The 23,887-nt window shown below is 39.6% G+C and overlaps 1 protein-coding gene across 2 annotated transcripts in view; it reads left to right on the top strand.

The window, feature by feature from the left end:
• The first annotated feature begins 448 nt into the window (after window positions 1-448).
• Window positions 449-23,887, top strand: part of lrrc4ba (leucine rich repeat containing 4Ba) — a 52,768-nt gene continuing 29,329 nt past the window's right edge. Inside the window, exons 1-2 of one of the 2 annotated variants that reach the window (XM_084089348.1) lie at window positions 449-568; window positions 10,680-10,839. The gene's annotated coding sequence lies outside the window, so the exon portion shown is untranslated. The remainder of the gene's footprint in view (window positions 569-10,679; window positions 10,840-23,887) is intronic. The other variant, XR_014603225.1, reaches the window with a different exon arrangement.

Raw genomic sequence — 23,887 nt, 5'->3', positions numbered from 1 at the left:
ATATATGGGAACACAGCTAACTTGTTTTGCTTCTGATTGGTAAATTTTATAGCATCTTATTTGCAGTGTTTACGGTTCTGCATTCAGGTTTGATTGACACACTTAAACTTGACTGGTCGGTTCGACATCTCACCTTCACATGTCACTTTTGCGCTTTTTAATCGTTTATTTTAACAGGCTATCACTGTTGTGTCAGTTGGTCCAGGCCAATAATATTTAATTTACCTCATGGGTTTTTAAATACACTACATGTCCTCCAGGCTCATTGATATGTGAGGCTACATGCGAAATTTCATCATAAGACGTACTGTGGTAAAGTTGGCTGCTATCTCTTTCTGCGTGTATTTTTCCATCTGACCCGCCACTACTCACAGGCAGACAGTGCTCTGCTTCCAGCTCTGCGAAAGGGTGAATCAATTTGAGAGAGAGAGAGAGAGAGAGAGAGAGAGAGGGTTGAACAGCGAGAGAGCTAGAAAGACGGAGAAAGACAGGCGAGAGGAGACATCGACTCCGCACCAGAGCTTCTGACGGATATATTTAGATTAAAATCAAAGGAACAAGAGTCAAGGTAAGACTGTAAACATTTAGTAGTATTACTTGGAAAACAAACATTTTGTACGTATGTTGTTCGGTAGTCTAGGGCATTTGTGCATAAATTGCCTTTGCAAACAGCTGCGTTTAAGACTGTGATTTTGTATTTTCTATGATTTGTCAGCTGTATTAATGACTATAATAACGAAAACCGTGTTTTAATGTATATAAGTACAAAGGAATTAATGCGGCAGTGTGTGTCTGTGTCCAGTTGCGCGTGTGTCCGGGCGTCGATGTAAACTAATGAATTTGTGCTGTCGAGACACCTTTCACCAATATTTAGTAACCTGGAGTCATAAATTATGGATGGATTACTTTAGGATACAGGACTGGTTATTACAAGACGAGGAATGAGAGATGATTCGTTTTAAACACCTTGTCTAATAAAACTGGAAATACATCGTAACGCCCGTTATTTTAGTTAGTGCTGGGTATGTATGTAATAATTCTAGACTTTTCTGCATAACAACAAATATCGGCCTCTGAATGCGTATTTTTCAGAGTCTAAAGGATGCTCACAAATGCGCATTTTCTTTAGTTTACTTGTCACGCTGTTTCTTGGTTTACTATAGCCTAACCAATGTAGCAACCCCCTAAATCTGTTGCCTTCAAACTTTGGATTATTTTTGGAAAATGATTGAGTGTTTTCACTTTGAAAGACGCTTTGACCAAATGTATGGGTGTAAATACGAAGGCACTGTGTGGCCTGTGATAAATCTCTAAAGCGCGCGCGGCTTGTCTGCTCGAGCTCCACCGCTCGCGAACAAGAAACAAACAGATTAAGCGCAATGAATGAAGATCTACTGCTGTTATCTGTGACACATGAAACGAAGGGTTTAAATGCTGATGTGTTGGGCTGAGAGAGATTTAGCCCATAGGCATGTGCTGTGCTCCCTGAAAGTGTTGGTGTGTGTGTGTGAGAGAGAGAGTGACATGAGTGGTGCTGGTGATGACTTGGGCATCTGTTGCTAAAGGAACAGGGTGCAATTCCTCACACAGGTTTCTCATGCTGTATCCTATTTATGGATGGAATAAAGCTCTGCCTTATCACTCTGTGTATTGTTGGATAGTAATAGTAGATGCTGCTGATATGATATATTGCAATGCCATTTCAGAAGTAAAAAGGTGATTTAGATTTTAAGTTGAAAGTAGTCTATGAGGTGGAAATTGTGGGTGATCAGATGAATCCTGAGTTTGCTGTCATTTTGGAAGAGAATGATTAAGGCTTCTTACACAGACCCCAGGCTCAACTGGAGTACATAGAAGAGAGCAGAAATGTGTTTTCATTATCATATATGTTCCCTTGGTAACATAAGCCATGACACATCGCATAAATATATTTGAACACAAGCTTTGAGGGAGACATTTCACATTGCAAACCAGGTATAGCTGGGCCAAAATCAGATGACAAATGTTTGTTGGTAAACAGTTGTCTTTCACCTTGTTGAACTTCTAAATTTTTGCTCAGAGCTGGTTTGTGTTAGGCAGAAATTACAGCCTCAGTCACCATTTGCATGCATTGTATGGTATATATATTTTTTAAAAAAAGATGCTGTGAAAGTGATTAGTGACTGAACTGTTATCCTGACTAACATATTGTTTTGTGGGAATAAAAGTCATACAGGTTTGGAGTAACATGGTGCTGAGTAAATGTTAACAGCGTTTTCATTTTTGGATGAACTTTCTCTTTAAACTCTGGAGTCACCCAGAGCTGTATTCATAAAAACCATCCACCATGTTGGAATTAATGCTCGTTAATAACTCTCTAATGCCTCTTGAATGGTTTGAAGTAAGCCATTTACCTGATGTGGATTTTCCAATGGGTTCTTTTAACATGCAGGTGTTAAATTTAAAGGTGACATGAAGTTTTATGAATAATCATTTAAATGCCTTTGTTCACGCTCCATTCCTCTCTGTGACTCTGGCAGCCTGTGCAATATATTGCATGTGAAGTTCTAACTGATAAATGAAGTTCTGACTGATAAATGATATCTACTGTTTTATTTTTTACATTAGCTTCAAGCTTCTCTTGCTAAAAGGCCCTTTAAATTCATACCTTTTTATGTGTGCGCTCTAGTCGACCTTTGATGCCTCACCTTACTTTTGCGTTTCATGTGCCTTTTTTTAAATGCATGAAGGGGCTTTTAACTTCAGTAGGTCAAAAGGTGACAGACATCAGCCGTCAGAGAGGAAGGCTTCTGCAGACATGCTTTAGGGAGCAGTTCACCGAGAGCATTGCACCCTCAACCCTTCTGCTCCAATCAGACCCTTCAGGGCTGCAACTCAGCAAGTTGCTCCTCGGCGCCTGCGGCAAATCTAGATCTAAATAATTAGATAATGATTAAAAGGTGGTTTAGAGATGCACAGAAAACCAAGCAATGAAAGTCGTTTGACATCAAGGAAAAACAAGACACAGCTGCTGAACAGAACCAGACGCCTTAGTAGGATTAGATTATGAGCAAGTGGAGAGCGAGGTGCTGTTGCATGGAGTTGCATGATAACTTGCTCATGTTACGGCCTTGATCGTCGATTAGAAGGATCAACTGCCAACTTTTTTTGTATTTTTGGATATTAAACAGTTTATTTTTGTTGTTGTCGGTAAAAATCGTGAACATTGTTTGTTTAGAAAACAACATATTAATTTAGACGTTTAAATGAATATTTCAGGTTCAGTACAAGTTAAACTCAATCTACAGCATAATGTTGATTTTGCACTTCTGTTACAGTGAGATTTTTTACAGTGGAAGTTAATAGGAGTCAATCTGTAAACATTAAACGTTTCAGTAAAATAACCAGATGATGTAAAAAATATGAGTTAACATGATTTTAGTGTAATTTTTTTTAATTTAAATATGATTTACACTGTTTTACAGCTTAAATAATACACAAGTTTTAACATAAGAAATAATGTAAATGCTTTAATAGAATTATAAGCTTCACATTTCAGATTTTAAATCCCATTCACTTCCTTTGTAAGGAAGATTCTTTTTAAAGAAAACAAAGAATGAATCTAAATTATTTGAAGTAAGCAACATTAATCCACAAATGCTGTCGACTGAGCTTAACTTCTGTTGAACCTGGAATATTCCTTTTAATAAAGCAATCAGCCTCATTCTATAGGAACTGGATGTCCAGGGAGTAAACTTTGTGTTCAATTTGGAACTTTCATTTATTTATTTAACTTTGTCCTTGTTCACCTCTATTTCCATTAGGAAAAATCAATGATGGATGTGTACAGTAATGCATTAATTAAACCAGAACACTCTTTAATGATTAGAGTCATAAATCTGTCTTGTTTGCTCATAGACAATAAACAAAAAGACACGTTCGCACATGGGACATGGTTCAGCTCACCTGCACACCTGTCTCTTATTAAGAAATTTAGATGACTCACAGAAATGATCACACATGCATGCACACATGCTCACACACACTCCACTGGCCTAAACTGCCTCATAGGCTTCTTCTTTTACATGCACAGGTGACACATTACACCAAGTCATTTTTTTAAAAGTCATTTAACCATTGCACAACAATAAAAGGCTTTTACTAATTTAGAAGGGGCGTGGGAGGGTTTTGTAGCATGTTGGATGGTATTAGCCATCCGCTAGTCTTTGGTGCTCTTGTGCCATGGGATCCTGAGCTAAATCCTGGCTGATGACATGCAGAGAAATTTCGCAGTAGTTGATTATAAGACTGCATCTTAGTCCATATACAGTGGGTTTGTCTTCAGCTTGCATAGTTCAAGGGCTTCCACAGACCTACAAAATCAAGCCAAAAAATCAGAGCCTGTGTCGAATTTCAGTTTTATCTCCCATAATCTTCAAGCCATTACGTTGCAGGACGATTTCCCCTAGAGATAACGGCACAGACGGCGCTTTACGGTGCACTGACCGTGCTTGTAGTCTATATTCAAGGTGGTGTAACAGTATGCGAGAGCATGACTTTTCATGCATCTTACAACGTGTTACGTCTACTGGCTGGCTGAAATATGACATTGAGCAGAGTTATAAAAGTGTAATGAATAAGTCAGAAGTGATGTCTGGGGACAATAGTTACACCATCATGGCAAGTGCAAGACTCTTCTGTCTTATTTTAATGCACCACACATAAAATATAAATCCCCTTGTTTAAGCGAGGGAGAAGGATGACCCTTCTTGGCTTGAACTGCTTTCCAACGATCTGCCGACTAGAGGGCCAGAGTTTTCGCGCAAAGCATCTTAGTGGCATTCAAGACACGCCACTTTTGGCTGGATCGTGAGAAGGCCATCTTCAGGCTTTATTGAAGAGATGGCTGGACCGCTGAATTGACCACTGCCTAACTTAGCAATCCGAGCGTCCCCGTCGATATGGAGATGGCTTCGTATAAATCACTGCATGTCACCTTGCGTGCTCAGACGCAGGGATGGAGTGACGCGGTGAGCAGTCTGCATACTCTGGCCTGCTTTCAAAACCGATAAATGGGGTGGATTGAGCCGTGCGAGAGCTGACCCATCCATAGTGCTGATTCTGGCCTCCTTCGCTCTCCCTGCAGAGTGGGGGCGTGGAGGAAGAGGGACACGGCATAATTAGCCGTGATTGCTTTGATTGAGTTCCTCAGTCCAGTCCTGTGTGTTGGTCCTTCAGGGGAACAATGAAGACTGTCAGACCTTTAATTATTGAGTAATTGTCAGTAAGGAATGGCAGTGGTTAGTGATATAAAATTAATACCGGAATCCAGCCCTGAAGTGACATAATTGGAAATAGTGGAAACGTCTCCCCAGGCAGGGCGTCCGCGGCGTTCGAGTCTCCTGTGGCAAGATCTGGAAGCCCACTGGAGCGATGGAAGTGCGTTCATGTGGAGGTAAAAGGCTTTGGGGATGAAGGGACTCGGGCGAGAGGTCTGTCATGTGCGAGGGGAGGGGGGAACATCTTGATCGTGTGTTCGCGAAGACGGACAATAGGCATGGATGGCCAGTGCCGAGTTAAGTAAATTTCCCGTGAGGGATTATTAATGAGTCCGTGTGGATTTGAAGCGAAATAGCCAGCCGTGCGTTAATAAAGCAGTCTATCTCTGTTTAGATTATGTGTACATTAGCAGACTTTCGTGTCTTGGTTGTGTTCAGCTCTGGTGTTGTTGACGCGAGGCAGGTGAACAATAAGCATTTAGATTTGTTTTGGCCAGAGAGAGAATACATGGAGGGATTTTAAGGTCACACATGGTTTCATGGTGTATTTTGGGGTTTTCGCTTCATAAACTAAGTTGAGTCATGGCAGATGCTGACCTCTGTGCAGCTATTTGAAGAAAGCTCGCCAGCCAAGATGCTTTCAGAACATATTCTCTGCACAATGTGTTTGTAGTGACTGCAGCCATGCTGTGGTTTATCCATGCGTGACTAATGCTAACTGCAAGTGATGGCACTATGTTTAGCCCATCATGTTTGACTCAAAACATGAAGAACTGTACATCTGGAAGTGTTTTAGCCATGATCCTAATGCATATTGGCAAAAGCACCGTGTCAGCTTCAAGTCAACCTAAGATTCAGCCATGTGTTCATAAGTCATTGACATGAGGAGCTCGTAATATGATGTTATATAGATAATGGATTGTCACATTGATATTCCCTAACAGAGACTGTCAGGAACTGCCTATTTCATGGGTAAACAGCCAGAGCCTAACTTGTAAGGGTGGTCAGACAATGGCTCGATCATGTGTGAGTAAAGCTGACTTGGGGTAATGGAAGTGGTCAGGCTATGGTTAGCTCATGTGTTTGGAGAGGCAGTTTGGTAATGAGAGCATTCAGGCTTCAGTGACCTCACAATGCAAGCACTATGGCGGTGCCGCCGCATTGAGCCACACTATCTGGAAGGAGTTTGATTCGGGTCACCGAAGGAATAAGTGAGCCAGGGCAGGAGGAGAGCTCAGAGCAGAAATATAGACTCAAGCAAAGGGGCTTTTCCTGTTGTAAATCTGCATGCGAGAGTATGTGCTTTTCTGTGTAAGAATAAGCGTGTCAACTGTGTTTTACAAAGCAGGCCAGCCAGAATACAATGTATCACCATGATGATGATGATGTCTGATTAGAAGTCCCAGATTCAGAGCCTCATCTGTTTTGCTTTTCGTGGGGCTTTAAGCAGACACTGTCCCTGAGGGAGAGTTTATTTACTGTGAAGTGGCGGGCACCACGATGTGGGCTTGCGTGCATTTGGGGATCATCTTAATGCTGTCCTCTGGGGTGGGAGGAAGTAGTCACGAAGAAAGTGTCTAATGCGAAGGAAGTTTAAGGTTGGGAATCACAGTTAAGGTTGGGACTCATAAGGAAAATAATGAATCCGGTTCCTTAAAGATTCAATTTATGATTATCTTAGTATTTGTGGAAGAACACTCTTACTTATTCAGTCAAGTGTGTGAGTCGATAAACTAATTCAAACTAATAACTAATGAGTTTGAGACAGATAGCCTATTGTAGGCTGCGTCTGAAAAGTTATAGGCATGACTTGTTATGACTTAATATGACTTGTTGCCTCGCTGCCTTATCAGGCAATGACTCTGCAGGCAGCTCATCACAATAAAAGGCATATCTTTGTATTACTGTTTGTAATTCAGATACAAATTTAATTCAAAATCAGAACTTGTTGACTTTATTGCATGTTTGTTCAGGTTCATGTTATTAAAGAACTTTTTTTTTTTGAAATGATTCATCAAAATGTAGTAAAAAGTTCCTCTGACATAGTATTTATTCTGACATTATAGTATTTATTAAAATGCCTAATATGCTTTTGTCATATTTTATTTTTATTACAGTATTATTTCAGTTTTATTTTGAATAATTTTAGTGCTTCAAATTTATTTTATTTCAGTTAGTTGCCAAGGCAACATTTCTCATTTTCATTTTTTAAGTTTAAATTCATCTAGGCTAATATTTATATTTTATTTCAGCTTTATTTCAATTAACGGAAACTTTTTTTAATAGTTGATGCAATATCCACTTTTCACAATCCAGTCAATTCCCAATGGATAAAATCCCATCTCATCCTTAATTTCTGCTAGTTTAGTAACTTGTTTCACTCTGAATTATCCACATTGTGTAAGTACAGTGGGTTGCAAAAGGCAATTCGCATTGACTTTCAGGAGGAAACTTTTCTGTCTGCATCGATCGGCAGAACAATTTGGATTTTGAAGAACTGTTAACAGAATAAAAACTGGTTCTGCATTTCCAACGATATTCACGATGCCATGGAAATATGTGCTATGTATAGGTCCATTAGAGAAAGAGGCAAATGAGAAAATGTACACCTTTGCTCATTTACATTTATTGTGATTTAAGAGTGAGCAAGGTGTTTATGAAAGTGATGAAAAACTGTAAGTTACCCTGTCTTCAGGTGAGAGTGCTATCATAAGAAAAGGAGAGAGTGAAGGGCAAAGGAAGAAAGATGGAGAAGGGTAGAGCAAGGTAGCGCAAGACAGAAGTGTCCGAGGTGTGACGTCAACCCTGTTACTGTGATAAATCAGAGCCTTGGCTCCATGTTTAGAGTGATTATGCAGAGTGCCATCATGCGAATGTGCTGGCCTTTATTCTTTCACCCACACATATACTTCTCTTTCTCGCTCTCTTGGTTTTCTCAGTGATCCAGTGCAGGGCTATACAAGTAAGGATGGCCCAATGGCCCCGGGGCCCGTGTGAGAGAGTTTTGAGCCAGTTGACGGAACTGTCAGTTTCCCTATCAGGCCAGTGCCTCACTTGTCACTGCACATTGTGTTTGTTGAGTATGTACATGTGTTTTTATGCCTTGTAAACTTAAACATTTGGACTTCTGGGATGTTTTACACATTATTGGTGTGAATTCTGCTGATTTAAATGTTATTTAGCAAGTGAGGGTCTTGGAAACATCATTTGAAATGAGTAGAAATGTTTATGTGATTATTTTTATTTATATTTAACTTATATTTATTAGGGATGCACGATATATCAGCCGCCTTATTGGCATCAGCCGATATATCATCATCATCTTCTTCCACTTATCCGGGGCCGGGTCGCGGGGGCAGCAGTCTAAGCAGAGACGCCCAGACTTCCCTCTCCCTAGGCACTTCTTCCAGCTCTTCCAGGGGAATACTGAGGCGTTCCCTGGCCAGCCGGTTCCCCAGGGTCTCCTCCCGGTGGGGCACTCCCGGAACACCTCCCCGGGAAGGCGTCCATGAGGCATCCGGAACAGATGCCCGAGCCACCTCAGCTGGCTCCTCTCGATGTGGAGGAGCAGCGGCTCTACTCTGAGCTCCTCCCGAGTGACCAAGCTCCTCACCCTATCTCTAAGGGATCGCCCAGCCGGCCCACCCTATCTCTAAGGGAAAGCTCATTTCGACCGCCTGTATCCGGGATCTTGTCCTTTCGGTCATGACCCACAGCTCATGACCATAGGTGAGAGTATCGACCGGTAAATCTCAGCTCCTTCTTCACCACGACAGACCGGTACATCGACCGCATTACTGCAGAAGCTGCACCGATCCGTCTGTCGATCTCCCGTTCCATCCTTCCCTCAATCGTGAACTCCTCCACTTGAGGCAGGAGCTCTCCACCAACCTGAAGCGAGCAAGCCACCCTTGCACCCTAAGTGCAACATGTGGCAGCACAAGTCTGTCATATAGGCTACATAAAATTATAATGAGAACATTATATTTGTGTGCTTGGGACGTGGCTTTTAATGGTGAGACTTTTGTTTTTGTAATCAGGCTCTCAAAAATTATATAAAAATTTGGATTTAGTTTTATCGGCTAATATACCGGTAATCAGCTTTCAAATAATAAAGAATTAACGGTTATCAGTATCGGCCAAAACGTTCATATCGGTGCATCCCAATTAAAGGTCCCGTATTATGCCCCTTTTCACAAGATGTAAAATAAGTCTCTGATGTCCCCAGAGTGTGTATGTGAAGTTTCAGCTCAAAATACCCAACAGATCATTTTTTACAGCATGTTTAAATTGTCATTTTTTGGGGCTCAGAAAAACGCGCTGTTTTAGTGTGTGCCCTTTAAATGCAAATAAGCTGCTGCTGCACGGCACAGGGGGCGGAGCTTCATGAGCTCGCGCTCAGTCAGTCTCAGGACAATTTCATCTCACGGAATGATGATAATATCAGAAACTCTCAGTAACGGTGTTCATTTTGAGTCAGACAATAATGCCTACAGAGTCAGAGTGCTGTATAGAGATGAAACAGGTATAGTTTAGTAGTTTAATTACGGTTATTATAACGTATTTGTCATCTGCTTGTATGTATCCATTATTTATTAATAACCTACAAGTCTGCTGTTTCTGACCAGGTCCGAATGATGATCAAACATATACTGATGAGTTTAATAAAGTTTATTGTACATCACACAAAAGATGAAGCGTCAGTTTTACTTCAGAAAATCACCATAAGAGCTGAGTAAACACAGTAAGTTATAAGAAGTGCGCAAGTACATAAACGAAATTCGGTAGAGTTGAGGGAGCATTCCTGTGGGCGGAGGTTAGTCAAAAAACGGTTCTAGTGACGTCATTAAAGAAGGAAATAGAGGGATGTAGTCCAAACGGGCCGTTCGATGTAGGCGACTTCTGTTAAATAAAATATCTCGCTTGGCATTGAACTTTGAGCTTTATAATTTTACAGATATTATTTATACTCTAACAACAACATTACACACTAACTAAAGTTTGAAACATGGGATCACGAAGAACGGGACCTTTAATACATCTTGGAATAATAAACAAATATATATTTTTTATATATTTATTTATTTAAAAATGTATTCAGCTTTTTTACAAAAAAGCTCAAAAAATGTTTAATGAAAAACATAAATATATTCTGTTGCATAATAAAATATGTGGCTAAAAATAGCTAATTATTTATTTGTGGTGGTGCCAGTATAACTGATGGCAGGGCAAGTAAAAATCTGAACCGTTCGTGCTCGACCAACCCGGGCCAGCACCAAAAAAAAGGCTTATTATTGAGCCCTGCTGTGGGTGTTGAAAGTCTACATATAGTTGACTCAGGCATGTGGATTTATTTATTTATTTCATTTAGTTGCCCGCTCGTTAATTATTTGGTCGACCTTGTCATCTCTCCCTGTGTAGATACAGCCCTATGTAGCAGCAGTGGCAGCACGGAGAGAGACAGGGAGTCCCAGGTGGGGTTGTGAATCCCCAGAGCAGAGTGATGGAGCCGTCCCAGCCACATAGCCTCGGAGTTGGGCTATGGTCGTCAGGAGCTCATGTGATGGTGACACGCAAGATGGTGAGTGAGCCTGTTACTATAGCAACCCCAGGCTCTCAGAGCGTGCTTCCATTTCACCCAGTGTGGGAGAGAATGATGGAGGGAGGACATTGAAGAGTAGGCTGCCAGGAGCTTTAGGGAGTTTCAGGAGGGTCTGGAGAGCAGACAAGGAGAGAGCAATGCAATGATGTTACTAGGATGACATCCTGGGGTGTGCATTTGGAGGTGTGGTGTGGGCAGCTGAAGTTAATATGAGAGGAAATACAATTCGATTGAAGAAAGTTTCAAATTTTGTCAGGAATAATGATTTTACCATTTCCAAATCTGTGAAACACTACTGTTACAATCCAAATGATTAACTCAAATACACAGCAGACACTTTGTTTTTAAAAAGTGGGCTGGATTTGTTGGTCTAAAGGTAACTGGGCTCAACAATAAGGAGGTCCTGATGACCCAGTACCAGTGTGAGAGAGTTTTAGACCTTTCGGGTCAGTGCCGCTTTGCCACTAAAAATGAATTCTTACATTCATTGTTGTTGTAGTACATTGACTTTTTACACCTTGCAAGCTTAAACATGTGGTCTCCTACAATATTGTTGCAAATTGTGCTGATTTGTCACCCAGATAATGTCATCTAACTGGCTAACATATGCTAGTTTGAAAGCTTCAGTATGAATTGCAAATTATATTGTTTTTTAATGATATTGCAAATTATATTGTTTTCTAGCAAAAGTTTATTAATTTACAGATTTATTTTAATAATTTGAATCATTTTAATGTTAACTAAAAATTATTTGTACTTAACATTTAATGAAAAACAGACATTTTTCTAGCAAATGCAAATGCAAAAAAAGAAATGCATTACTAAAATGAGTAATTAATGATTCTTTATTTGAGGGGCGGTGAAAAGGTTGTCAATGCAAGTGAAAATCGAATAACTGCTGCCCGACTGGACAAGCTGAAAAAAAATCCTTATGGCTGAGCCCTGGTTAAGGTTTTTACTTTGAATATGTGGAGTTTTAGGTTTAAATTCAGTTTTTTTTCTGTAATAATTTGCCTACATATCTTTGTTAACTGAAAACTTAATACTTGTTAATTATGTTTAGTAGGTTTAATCTAAAGGCTCTTTCTGAGCTGATTATGCAAGCGCTGACTGTCGACACTTGAATGGCCAATAATCAATTGGGAAAAATGTACAAGCTCAAGCTAAAACTATAATTTAATTGATTTTCTATCGAGTGGTAAATCAGCCCGTCATAGCCACGCCCCTGAAGTGATGGCCGAGCAGGGATGGAGAGAGAGAGAGTTGAATGAGAAAGGAGCTGGAAAGAAAAGAAAAGGGGCAGAGATGAATATGTCCTCCTACAGAACGGTGCAACAAGCCGACAGGTTCGCATGAGGGAGGAGACCTCCAAAGAAACACTGCAGCATTGGCTGTCAGATAAACGCAGCATTTCTTCTGCTCTCCTCTGTTCATGTCCATCTCTCCACACCTCCCTCCCCGCTGCTTTACTCGCTCGCTTTGATTCTGATGGCACTGCACTGAGAGAGACATGGTGTCTGTCTCCACGGTGACAGGTATCCATGGAGACATCCATCAGTCAGTATGTGTCAGCATTTCCATAGGGATGCGGATCTGGGGGTGTTTGTCAGCGAGTTTTGCACCGCACTCTTATCATGTTTGTCATAGATGGTGTTTATCTGTGTATGTATTAGTCATGGTGTCACTCAGGGTGTGGGATGCAGCCTTTAGACCAGGACCAAAGTGTGTGTGTTTGTGTGTGTGTGTGTGTGTGTTTGAAACAAACTTTAAAACACTTTCTATCCCAGTTTAATCTGCAGAGGAAACTATACACCTGTGGTTGGAAAACCTGTTTGGAAATAATCATTATTTTTGTTATATTATATTATTTGTTATTTCCTGTTTGCTAGGGGGGTATTATACTTATATACTCCACTCTCAATATCCTTTTGGTATCCCTAATATCCCTTCACCCTAAAATTCTGACATAATTTATTCACCCTGAGTAAAGAACAATGTTTCAAAAAAAATTTTTTAGATAAAATGAAAGTCAGTTGGGTCCAAGACAACATTGGGTAAAAAAAAAAAAAAAAAAAAAAAAATGCTGAGACATTCTTCAAAATATCATCTTTTGTGTTCCACAGAAGTAAAAAAGTCACAGGTTTGGACTGACATGATGGTGAGTAAATAAATGATCACCGAATTATAATTTTTGGGTGAACTATCCCTTTAAATCCCAATGACTGCTCATGTAAATACACTCACCAAAATGTTTATACAGAAAAAAAATTGCGCACACACACAAGTGCGAACAGAAGCATTGATTTCATAAGAGGACACATCCACACCCCACTGACTGAGACATACAGAGTCTGCATGGTTCTAGCCTGCAGAGCCACATGAAATCACAGGAGCGAGAGGAATAAGAAAGAGAGAGAGGTGGTCAAAATTGCTGAAGTAAGATTTCACAGAAGGCCCTGGAAACACACATCGCTGAGATGAGCTGGCATGGCTGCGGCTGCACTGCCACTGCAACAGTGTGATAGTTTACATGCTTCTGTAAATGGCTGAGAGACACTCTGATTAATGGCTGCTGCTCTGCTCCCCTCCCAGCCAAACAGGAATCAAGCGTATCAACACTTTTAGCACTGCAAAGTGCCAATTAATTGTTTGCCAGAAGCACGTGTATATATGTCTCACAACCTAGGGGTGTTTCGCTTCACAAAAGCTCTTTTATTACAAAGATAGTCAAGCGGGGAAAAAACTTTGGCTGCATTGCCCCAGCAACAGCGTAGAGTAAACTAGAAATGGAAAGTTCGGCAAGACAAGTTTTACCTGCAAGTTTAAAAAGCCTTGAAGGTTGTTTAGTCCTTAAGTTCTTGGAACTTCAGCACTATTTCCAGATCACTCAAGTGCATTAAGTACAAAACTAGTTGTTCCAATTTAGCAGACTTTCTAAGTATAACAATTTAGTATACCAACAATACAATTGTAGGGTATTTATATTAAGTACATAAATATGTAAATGTATTTGTAGTATACTTAGCATAAAATAAATGTATTTCAAATACATTTTGGTGTATTTATTTTTCACTAGGGATGTTTTTGCTAACACTTTTATTTATTTTAAAAAGTGTCAGGACCCCAGCCCTCCAGTTGCATCCTAAATGCAGACAGACAGGAAGTATCAGTAGTCTCCGAGAGGAATTGTTAGTGCGAGTAAATCAAGGAGTGTTTGTATGTATATGTGTGAGAGAGTGCTGTGTACATGCATGCATCTTATGATCTTATAGTGTCTGTGTGTACTTAACATCTGATTGGATGAGGATCACAGAATACTTATGACTTGTTTTCTCATGCACACTCGAGGTTTCAAAGTGCCCCGCAAGTGTGAGTTGTTTACACGTCTGCATATGTGCGTACTGTCGCGCGGTCCCGCACGTCATCTTTCATCCCGATCCGTAACATCACTGTGGAAAAGCCCCGCCGAGGCTGAGCGTAAAAACTTTATGACACATGCGAGAAGAGGATCTCTCCTCTACCATCAGCAGCCCCATCATTCCCCAATCACATCCCATCAGATCTCATCCAGCCCTGCAGTCTTTCACAGACCACTCGAATACGGCCACGCACAGATCATGTCATTGGCAGACGGCAGCGTAACTCGAGTGTGTAAAAATAAAGTGTGAAAGTAAAATGGAGGTCGGGATTAATTTGCTGCGATGCGTGATGTGACCTGTATGGAGAAGGGCAGGAGTCGCGCCGGCTTCTGTGAGGCCCTGCTCGCCCCTCTCGGCTCGCTTAGCCATGGGTAGAGTATCGACTGCAACCATCGATTTACCTGTACAAACATTCAGCCTCAAACCCCACATAGAATATTTCAATAACCTGGGGGCCTTCTCTCCCCCGAGCCTACACATAAATCAGCCACTACACAGCCAACACAAAGCAGGAGCGTTAGCATACTATTAGTCATGTCTCTGACATCGCGCGAGCTTTGTGCAAACGTGGACGAGTGCTCGTGTGGAGGAGTGTGTGTGTGGGATGTGGGCACGTGACGTCAACACCTCATTCATTGGCTTAAACGGCTGCACTGTTTGCAGATGGCTAAACATCTTCCTAAATGTTGAGATTAAATCAATTGTTTATGTTTGGAGTCACAGAGCCTGCAAGTTTCTTGAATCGTGGCAATGGATAATTTATTGCATTTATGTATGTTTTATACATTTTTATTAAATTTATATGGAAGCGTGTTGTCAAGTTAAAATAGTTTGTAATCGTATCTCATAAGATTAGGTAAAGTTGTGATAGTGTTAGATATACTGTAGTGTTAAATATATGTTGGTAGTGGACTTTTTAAGTGGGTGAGTGTTGTAACGTTGCACAGCGAGCACATTTATTTATGTAAAAGTCTTGGCTCAGTGCATCTCTGAGGCTGTTTTACTTGGATTCAGCATGGCAGTTTGAAACCCCAGGACCAGAGCAATAATGTGAGACAAGGTGGGGATGAAAATGAAGCTGAGCACACAATCCTTACACCAAAGATCAGACGAATAAAGCATGCTGAAAGTCTGAAGATCCTCTTTGAGGTTACCGAATCGATAAATAATGGAAAGAAAAGTTAAAACGAGTTGTAACACAGACCTTATTGCGGTGAGTACCGACAGATGCATTTTTGCTGCCCATAGTGAAGCAACAGAATAAAAAAAACATGTCAGCCTCACTCCCATGTGACTGCCTAAAAATAAAATATTGCTACGCGTCACATTACATTAGCACAACAGAGCTTAATTCTTCCTAGAAAAAGATACACTATAAACATTGAGTAAAATATTTATTTAGTAACACTGTGCTTGATGTAAACTTGTAAAAATGTTGCCTGTTTATTTATTTATTTATTTATTTATATTTTTAGACAGAACCCCCCAAAAAATAATCACCTGAATGTTTTGATGCATGGATTGAAACATTTGTTGCCTGGAAAAACAGCCACGCAATGCATCATGGATTCAGGGGACATTTTAGATACACAAACATGCTGATAGTGTAAAACATGGTATAAAAACAAAATAAAAACTTAAAAAGCATCAGATTAACAAACATACACACCTGCTACAATTTACAATGCAAGTTCCTTGCAGTCATCTTGAGTGACAAGCAGTGTGAACTTTCTGTCTCTCAGTGAAGGACATCTGGCACATTTACTCCAAGAGCAGATCTGAAAAAAAAGGTCCTGCGGGTGTTTTGTGCTCTGTAATTTTTGGTCAGAAAATTGACCTGTAGATTAGTATCGAGGATGTGCAAGTGCCACTAGAAACTCCACTCGCACCAAAGAGTCCATCTTCTCAAATCCATGCTTTTTTCATTTCTATATTATTAGACATTCTTGCAGACCTAGTATACATATCTCAATTTGATAATTAAAGATTTATGTGCATGCTTCACCATTAATATAATCAGTGTTATTATTATTATTATTATTATTTAAGATGTTAATTCTAATTTTGTACGCTCCGAGATCCCTATTCAGTGTCTTTATTAATAAAGCGTTAAATTAGTTTTATAAGTCACGTCAGGGTCATCTTGTCTTCATAATTACAATTACATACTTAAACCATCTGATAGCCTTTAACTAACTTCTATTTTGGAATTAACGCTCCAGCTTAGCCTGCGAAGACATAGAAAGTGCCTGCTGTTCATAATAAATTCATCCTTATGCTGAGCAGAGATTTAAGTATGTATGGTTTTTCTTTTTTCCCATAATGTTTGCATAATCAGAGTCTTTCCCCAATGGTGACGACTGCTGTAGAGTCTGTGTGGAGTTTATGTTAGCTCGCTCACTGTCTGTGCTGATGATAAGGTACTTAGCCGACTGCTGAGCCTAGTTAACGCACTGTACGGCTCTGTGTGAGGAACGTATGGCCCAGTTATTGGATTTAGTTACATTTCATTAACATCATCTCAACGCTGAGGATCAGGAGCGTTATGTGTAACTTGCACCATTGATCTCGCCGTTTCACACCAAGATAACTTGATCGTCAAATATTTTTAGATATATTGCTCACTGAATGCCAGAGGCTATTTTATATAGTTTCCTGTTTTCAGTGATACACAAACATTTTATTGATGTCTTGTTTTGGAAAAACTCCGCTTTCCTTAACTGCAGTACTCTTGTCTCAGCTGAAATAGTGCAGCCACCCAGTGTGGTAGCCAGTAACCGCCACTAAAATTAATTGTCACAATTTTATTATAGGGGAAACAATAACAGCTCAACATACACACTGTTGTAGTGCCAGTGCATCTGTCAATGGCAATCTGCCCGACCAATAATTACCATTTTTCATCATAGGTCCACATGTTTTGTTGTATAACAGCAGATGAATGGGTTATCTCTGGGGTTTTGCTTACACGGCAGAATCCTTTATTTGAGCGGCCCCCCTTGTCTGCGGCGTGCCACCTCAAACATCTCCCTCTAAAAGGAATAAACACAGTTGCTGGACTGAACTCTGAAGTAAAAATAGAATGGGCTTTTTTTTCTTTCTCCGCATCAGCTGGCAGACATGTGGGGGTAGAGTATGTTCACGTTTCCACTGCTTTCCTTCAAATCTCTCGCCGCAGTATGTGTATTGTTCGTGATGGGATCTTAAATGTAATGCTGAGGCATCACCTTTCTATTCCAGTTGATATCATAGAAGGTTTTGTAGCTGAAACAAGGAGGCCATGTCGCTGGCTCCAGAATCCATACTAGTGTCTAATCCTAAAATTGGACTTTCCCTCAGGAGGAAGCAGTGCACTGCAACTGCTCTATGTGGCTGTGTACAGTATATGTGCCAAGCGTAAGATATGTGCGTGGTTGAGTATTATCATTAAGAGGTTAAAGGTGATGTGTCTTTTTTATTTTTATTTCACACCTTAAGGCAGTGGTTCTCAACCGAAAGCCCCTTATATAACGGAACTTTATACTGTAGCTCAAACAGTAGAGCGTTGGCGCTTGCAACGCCAAGGTCATGAGTTTGATTCCCAGGGAAAGCAAGAACTGATAAGAATGTAAATGTGTACCTTGAAATGCAATGTAAGTCGCTTTGGATAAAAGCGTCTGCCAAATGTATAAATGTAAATGAACTTGAAACTTCTGGTAATTTCCTACCGTAAATATATAAAACATTTATTTTTGTGAGTGGATGCAGCACAATCACGAACATAAATGGACAATTTTAAAGGCGATTTTCTCAATGTTTCGATTTTTTTGCACCCTCAGATTCCAGATTTCCAAATTGTTGTATCTCGATCAAATATTGTCCTATCCTAACAAACAATACATCGATGACAAGCTTATTTATCCAGCTTTCATATGATGTATAAATCTCAATTTCATAAAAATGACCCATGTGACTGGTTTTGTGGTCACATATATTATAGCACAATATCTTCTTTACACTCAGTTTGCAATTGTAAAACAATGTCAAACCACACACACGGTTGTGAAAAATTTAAAACACTACTAGGCTATGTCTTTTGCTTGTTCAGTGTGCTGTGGAGTTTGTCATAGCACTCACACGTACATGTATATGTGCACAAATACACTGTATATACAGTATGTATGCACAATTGATAAAACTTTACAGTTTTTGAACTGAACTGAATCAACACCGAACTGACTTGAGCTGAATAATGTCACTATTGGCTTGTTAGAGCTGCTTTACTGCAGAATTTGAATTTTGTTACTATTGTGAAGCTGCTTTGAAACGATCTGTATTGTGTAAAGGGCTATAGAAATAAAGGTGACTTGACTTGCACATTCAGTGTATTTACAAAATAAACAGAAAATTGTTGTTTTGTTTGACGTGGAGCTTTTAGGCCCATTCACTGCAAGGACGCTAAATATAACTATAAGCATTGTAACTCTGTGAGAATAGTCTGTACCACAGCTCTACTACACATAGCGATAGCGACGCAGAGCAACGATATCATTGGAGTCACTTTCAGGATGATTTTCCCCTGCTGATGAATGATTAAAAACATTGACAGCCAATCAGAATCCACCAGCATTTAATGAGCTAGTGCATTTAAAGTGGAAGATGACATTATCCAAGGCATTATTCATTGGTGTGGTGTGCCAATATACTTATCGTTATAGTTATCTTTTTTGGTGTGAGCATGCCTTAGCGGATTAACCATTATTGGGAAAAAAAAAGTGACCACCAACATCAGCCATTTCGCTGTTCTCCACCATTGAGAGCTCCCCTCCCATTATCTCACCGGATAATAAAACCGTCGTCGTAGTAGTTGTAGGACATCCAGGTATTTTCTGTATACCTGTACCTATAATCTGTAGTGTTTAATGTGTGTGTGTGTGTGTGTGTGTGTGTGTGTGTGTGTGTGTGTGTGTGTGTGTGTGTGTGTGTGTGAGAGAGAGAGCGCGTGTGTGTGTGTGTGTGTGTCTGTCTGTCTGTGTCTGTGTATAAAAAGCACTATGTGATGGTGTGATATCCATCCATGAGAGTGATATCACTGTAGAAGACAATTTGGTGTTTAGTGTTTTGGTGTTTGGTGTTTAAATCTGTGCTAAGATTTGAAACAGAGAATGAGGCTGAGACCCTCCTGGATGCTGATGCAGAACGTAGGCTAAAGGGTTAATATGTTTTAGTGCAGCAGGTTAACCTTTCTTCAGGCTTAGAGGCCAGCGGCGTATTTACACACCTACTGGACACAGACAGAGACAGACTGAGCACAGAGACAGGAGTGTGTGTGTGTGAGAGAGAGAGTGTTCATAGAACGGAAGAGAGGATAAAGGCAATCAGTGGGGTTTAACATGTTAATGGACAGACACAAATCATTTGATAAAGGGCTCAAGGTGGGTTGAGAATTCGAGTGTGTGTGAGGCAGTGACCACCACAACAGGATCAAAGTGACTTGCGTGCACACTGCAAACACATTTCATGTGCCAACCATTCAAGTCACATTTCCCAACAGGCTCACAGCTGACTCAATTTCCTGTCATCACTGTCATTTTGGACTCCATTTCCCATCAACATCACAGCAGATGCTATCTCCTATTACAGCCATTTAATTGGCAGTTGGCACTTTGAGCTAATTGTAGGTCTTGTCAATCATGCATGAAGATGACACAACACAGATAGATAAAATAAGGTGACCGTAATTTCAAGGATGATGTTTTAATAATTACTTCTTGGTGAGCGCTCTTGCCCTTTTCTTTTGTCTCACAAAATGCAACGTTACGAACGAGTGTGATGAGATTCTGCAAACATCAGGGACTGAGCCCATGATCCATTTTAAACATCAGATGTAACCTGGTTAAGTCATGCTGTTAAATGCATAACTTCTTTGCAAATGAATGCAGGTACAGTATGTTTCCCCTTTGCCCACATTGAACTGTTTTCTAAAAGTGTATATAACACCAAAACATTAGTATTATGAAATCATTATTATGCAAACAACAGTATAATGTTTGTAATATTATACATATTTATGAATCTCTAAATGTCCATAAAATAAATAAAATGTTTAATTGGGTATATTTGCAGCAGGATTCTTGCTCCACACATTTAGAAAGACAGCTCCATTAATGAATCTGACATCGTTTTTATTTTTTTATTTGTTAACATGCTTAAGAAATGCCAATGTAATATTTCAAATATTCCAAGTCATTGAGAAGAAGACCTGAATTTAAATCACTATATACGGAATCTTCTCCTCTAGTGAGCAGTTAACCTGAGAACCGCTGCGACTGGATCAGTCGTTGAGCTGAGAAGAATCAGAACCAGAACCAGATCAGTCTTGTAAGTGAACAAATCATTTAGACCGGTTTTGTGAAATGAATCAACAGATTCAAAATAAAAGGTTTTTTTTGTTGTTTTTTTACACTTTCTCACATAAAACTATCATATTCAGAATACTTGGAATGTAATGTAGAGTTGAATGGACAACTTTTATACATCCAAAAATTGTTGACCAAAAGCAGTTTGCTTTGTGGTACTAGAACATCTAAGTTAATTGAGTTTATTCAATTCAAAAATATTTTTAACATCAATGAATCAACCTACATTTATTAGGTTACATCAGCAAAATTGAATGAAGGGTTAAATCTGGTAGAAATAGATTCTTAAGGCAATGGTTCTCAACCTTTTTGGCTTGAAGGTCCCACATTTTCCAAGATATTTCTGCTGTAATTATGACAAAGCTGCTTGTTTTCAAACTTTCTTTTTTCCATTAACAGGGCTTATTAATTTGATGTATTTAATTAAACACCATTCATTTTGTGATTCCAGAAGTTATGTTCTGTATTCCAGAACTATTTGCAATAGAACAAAGAACAAACGTTTACATCTTGCTTTTTTAGCATTTGATTTAGATTCTTATTAACATATTAAACTAACATAACTCTAATTTATTAATTTAAATACTTCTAAGTCATCTTGAGTCCCTCTTGGAAGTTTGCTGAGGGCCCGTAGTTGAGAACCACTGCTGAAAGGAAACAACTACAGGTCAACTTCACAGCTTCAGTTTCATTTGTAAGTATTCATTTTCATTTAATCATTAATATTTTCCACATTTATGTAAAATTCTACTAAAACAACATAAGATCCGGGGCTACTGAAAACAAATTTGGGGCTAGTGGGGACTGGTTACCCACCTGGTTACCAGCAGGTGCAGTAGGGAACAACTGATGCAGGTATTGCTGCAGGTAGCTGTGACGGTATTAGTGATGCTTCAGTTGCAGTGTTTATAGAAGAGGGCCTGGGGCATGGCTCCCTGTTACATGACAGCCCTACAAATGGCTTTTGCCCATAACGGCATGCTAATGCTTAGAGTAAAACACTGGTTATGGTCACTGACGCAGCAGCAGCAGGGGACGTCACATTTGTTCTCCTGACTGGAGAGTGTGTGTGTGTGTGTGTGTGTGTTTGAGCTTGGGTTCATCACCTTGTATTTGTGCTTATTAAAGAGAGTCTGCAAATATTCTCATGCAGAAATCATAATTCATTAATTCAGTTTGCACTAAATCTAAATTTAGGATAAGTTAGGAAAGATCCTGCATCTTTAGAGCATGTGAGAATTCATTTGCAAAGAGAAAAGATTGTCTAAACAGATAAGGACAGGTGCAGACTTTCACTTCCATCCATATGCAGGCAAATCAATCTTTGCACATGTAAAGAAATTTTAGAATTAGAAAGTTTAACTTTGGTGAACTCTTGACTAAACTGCATAATCATATAGGGGACAGATATTTTACCATTAGACTCTTGACTCAGTACAAATAATGCAACAAAGTAGAGTAGATTTTAACGATTTTAATTATTGTATGGTGTTCATAAGTATTATTATTGTTGACAAGAAAATGCATAGAGTGTGGCATCATATCCAGTGGCAGATATTCGTTGCAGGGTCTGAAGGCATTTCTTGTTTTCAAAGTTTCATGTGACCTTTAAAAATGTACAAAAAATAACATAACACAAATGTATGTGCATACACACTTGTCTGGTGGAAATTTTGTCTGTGTGTTTGTATTATCAATGTACTACTGTATTGTGTATTTCATTGAGTGTTCAAACTAATTTTATCGACTCCCAATCTCACACACCCCCACACACACACACACACACACACAGGAGTAGTTATTTCTCTCTCTACCTGTTTTATATTCATTCCTTTGTGTAGTCTTCCCTGCATCTCTCCCATCTTCCGTGTGCTCTTGTTGTTTTTGATGCACCTATGTTGTCGTTCTCCTCTTTCTATCTCTCTCTCTGTTTCATATTCATCCCTTTCTATTAAGCCTTCCTCATGCTGCTCTCTCTGGGAGAAATTATTAATATTAATGTTTCTCCCTCTCCTCTCTTTCCTCACCCTCTATCTCATCCTCTTAACATTTCCTTCTCTCTATATCTGTTCCTTACTGTCTGTCTCTCGTTCACATTTCACTTGGATCTCTCTCTCTCCCTCTCTGTCTCAGTATTCATCTATTAGTGTTGATGATTCTCTTCTATCCCTGCAGCTGTACAGTCATCTATCAGTTTAATAATCTCTCCATCCTTCTGCCTTCTGCCCTGCTCTCTCTCGCTCCATATCCTGTCTCTCTTCCTCTCTTATTTTTCACTGCGCCGAGTGTAAAATCCTGTGTTAAATGAACATGCATGTCAGAGTACGATAATTAGGGCCATCATCATTAGTAATGGCCTGTGTCTCATTGGATACCCTTATATAAGGTTACTAGAGTCTAAATAACCTGCAGTGAGAGAGCTGAGCTCCCTTGCATGGGGTTCGTGTTGAATTAGCAATCCATCAGCTGTAGCACATTGCACCAGTTAATGCTGCTCTAAGACCCCATGAGCCTCAAGTCTATGGGCGAGCATGGACATAAAGATTAGTACCATAGTTCACACGTGCAGTATTATTGCAGAAAAGCACAAGGGATCTAAGCACATACATCTGGTAAAGGTGAGTAAGTGTAGCCAGATATGTTCTGTCAGACTGTGTATTGCACACAGCCAGGGTCCAGAATTAACACTCGCCAAATACAAGTAAAATTGTGGTTTCAGTGATTATATACAGTATATTTTTTGTTAATCACTAGCAACATAATACACGGTTTAAATTAAAAGGACGGTACTCTGACCAACACTAATGTAAGTGATGAAGACGATTCAAAAGTAATCATTTAGACGCGACGGTTAAAAAAAAGAAAGAAAAGAAACGTACACATATTTTAATCATTCCCAATAAGATCAATAGGATGCATTTAGAAAATAGCTGAGGTGAATTTCCATTTAATGTCGACTTTAGACTTTTAACTAACCCTAATGCTGTGTTGAAAACAAAAATAACCGGCCTTTTAAAAATTGCATGTAAGTCTCTCATTATGCTCTATTATCACCAAATATTGGATTACATTTTTTTTGTCAACTTTTTTTCTTTCAATTAGGGCAGGTTTTGTATTTCTTTTTGGAACTGATTGATCATAGGCCTCATTTATCTGAGCTTTTTCCCCCCTCAAAATCCACGGTGCATAAGCTCAGATCAATGAGACCTA

Source organism: Abramis brama (genome assembly GCF_963993115.1).
Source record: "Abramis brama genome assembly, chromosome: 1".
NCBI classification, from domain to species: domain Eukaryota; kingdom Metazoa; phylum Chordata; class Actinopteri; order Cypriniformes; family Leuciscidae; genus Abramis; species Abramis brama.
This window is presented reverse-complemented; position numbering and strand designations above follow the sequence as displayed.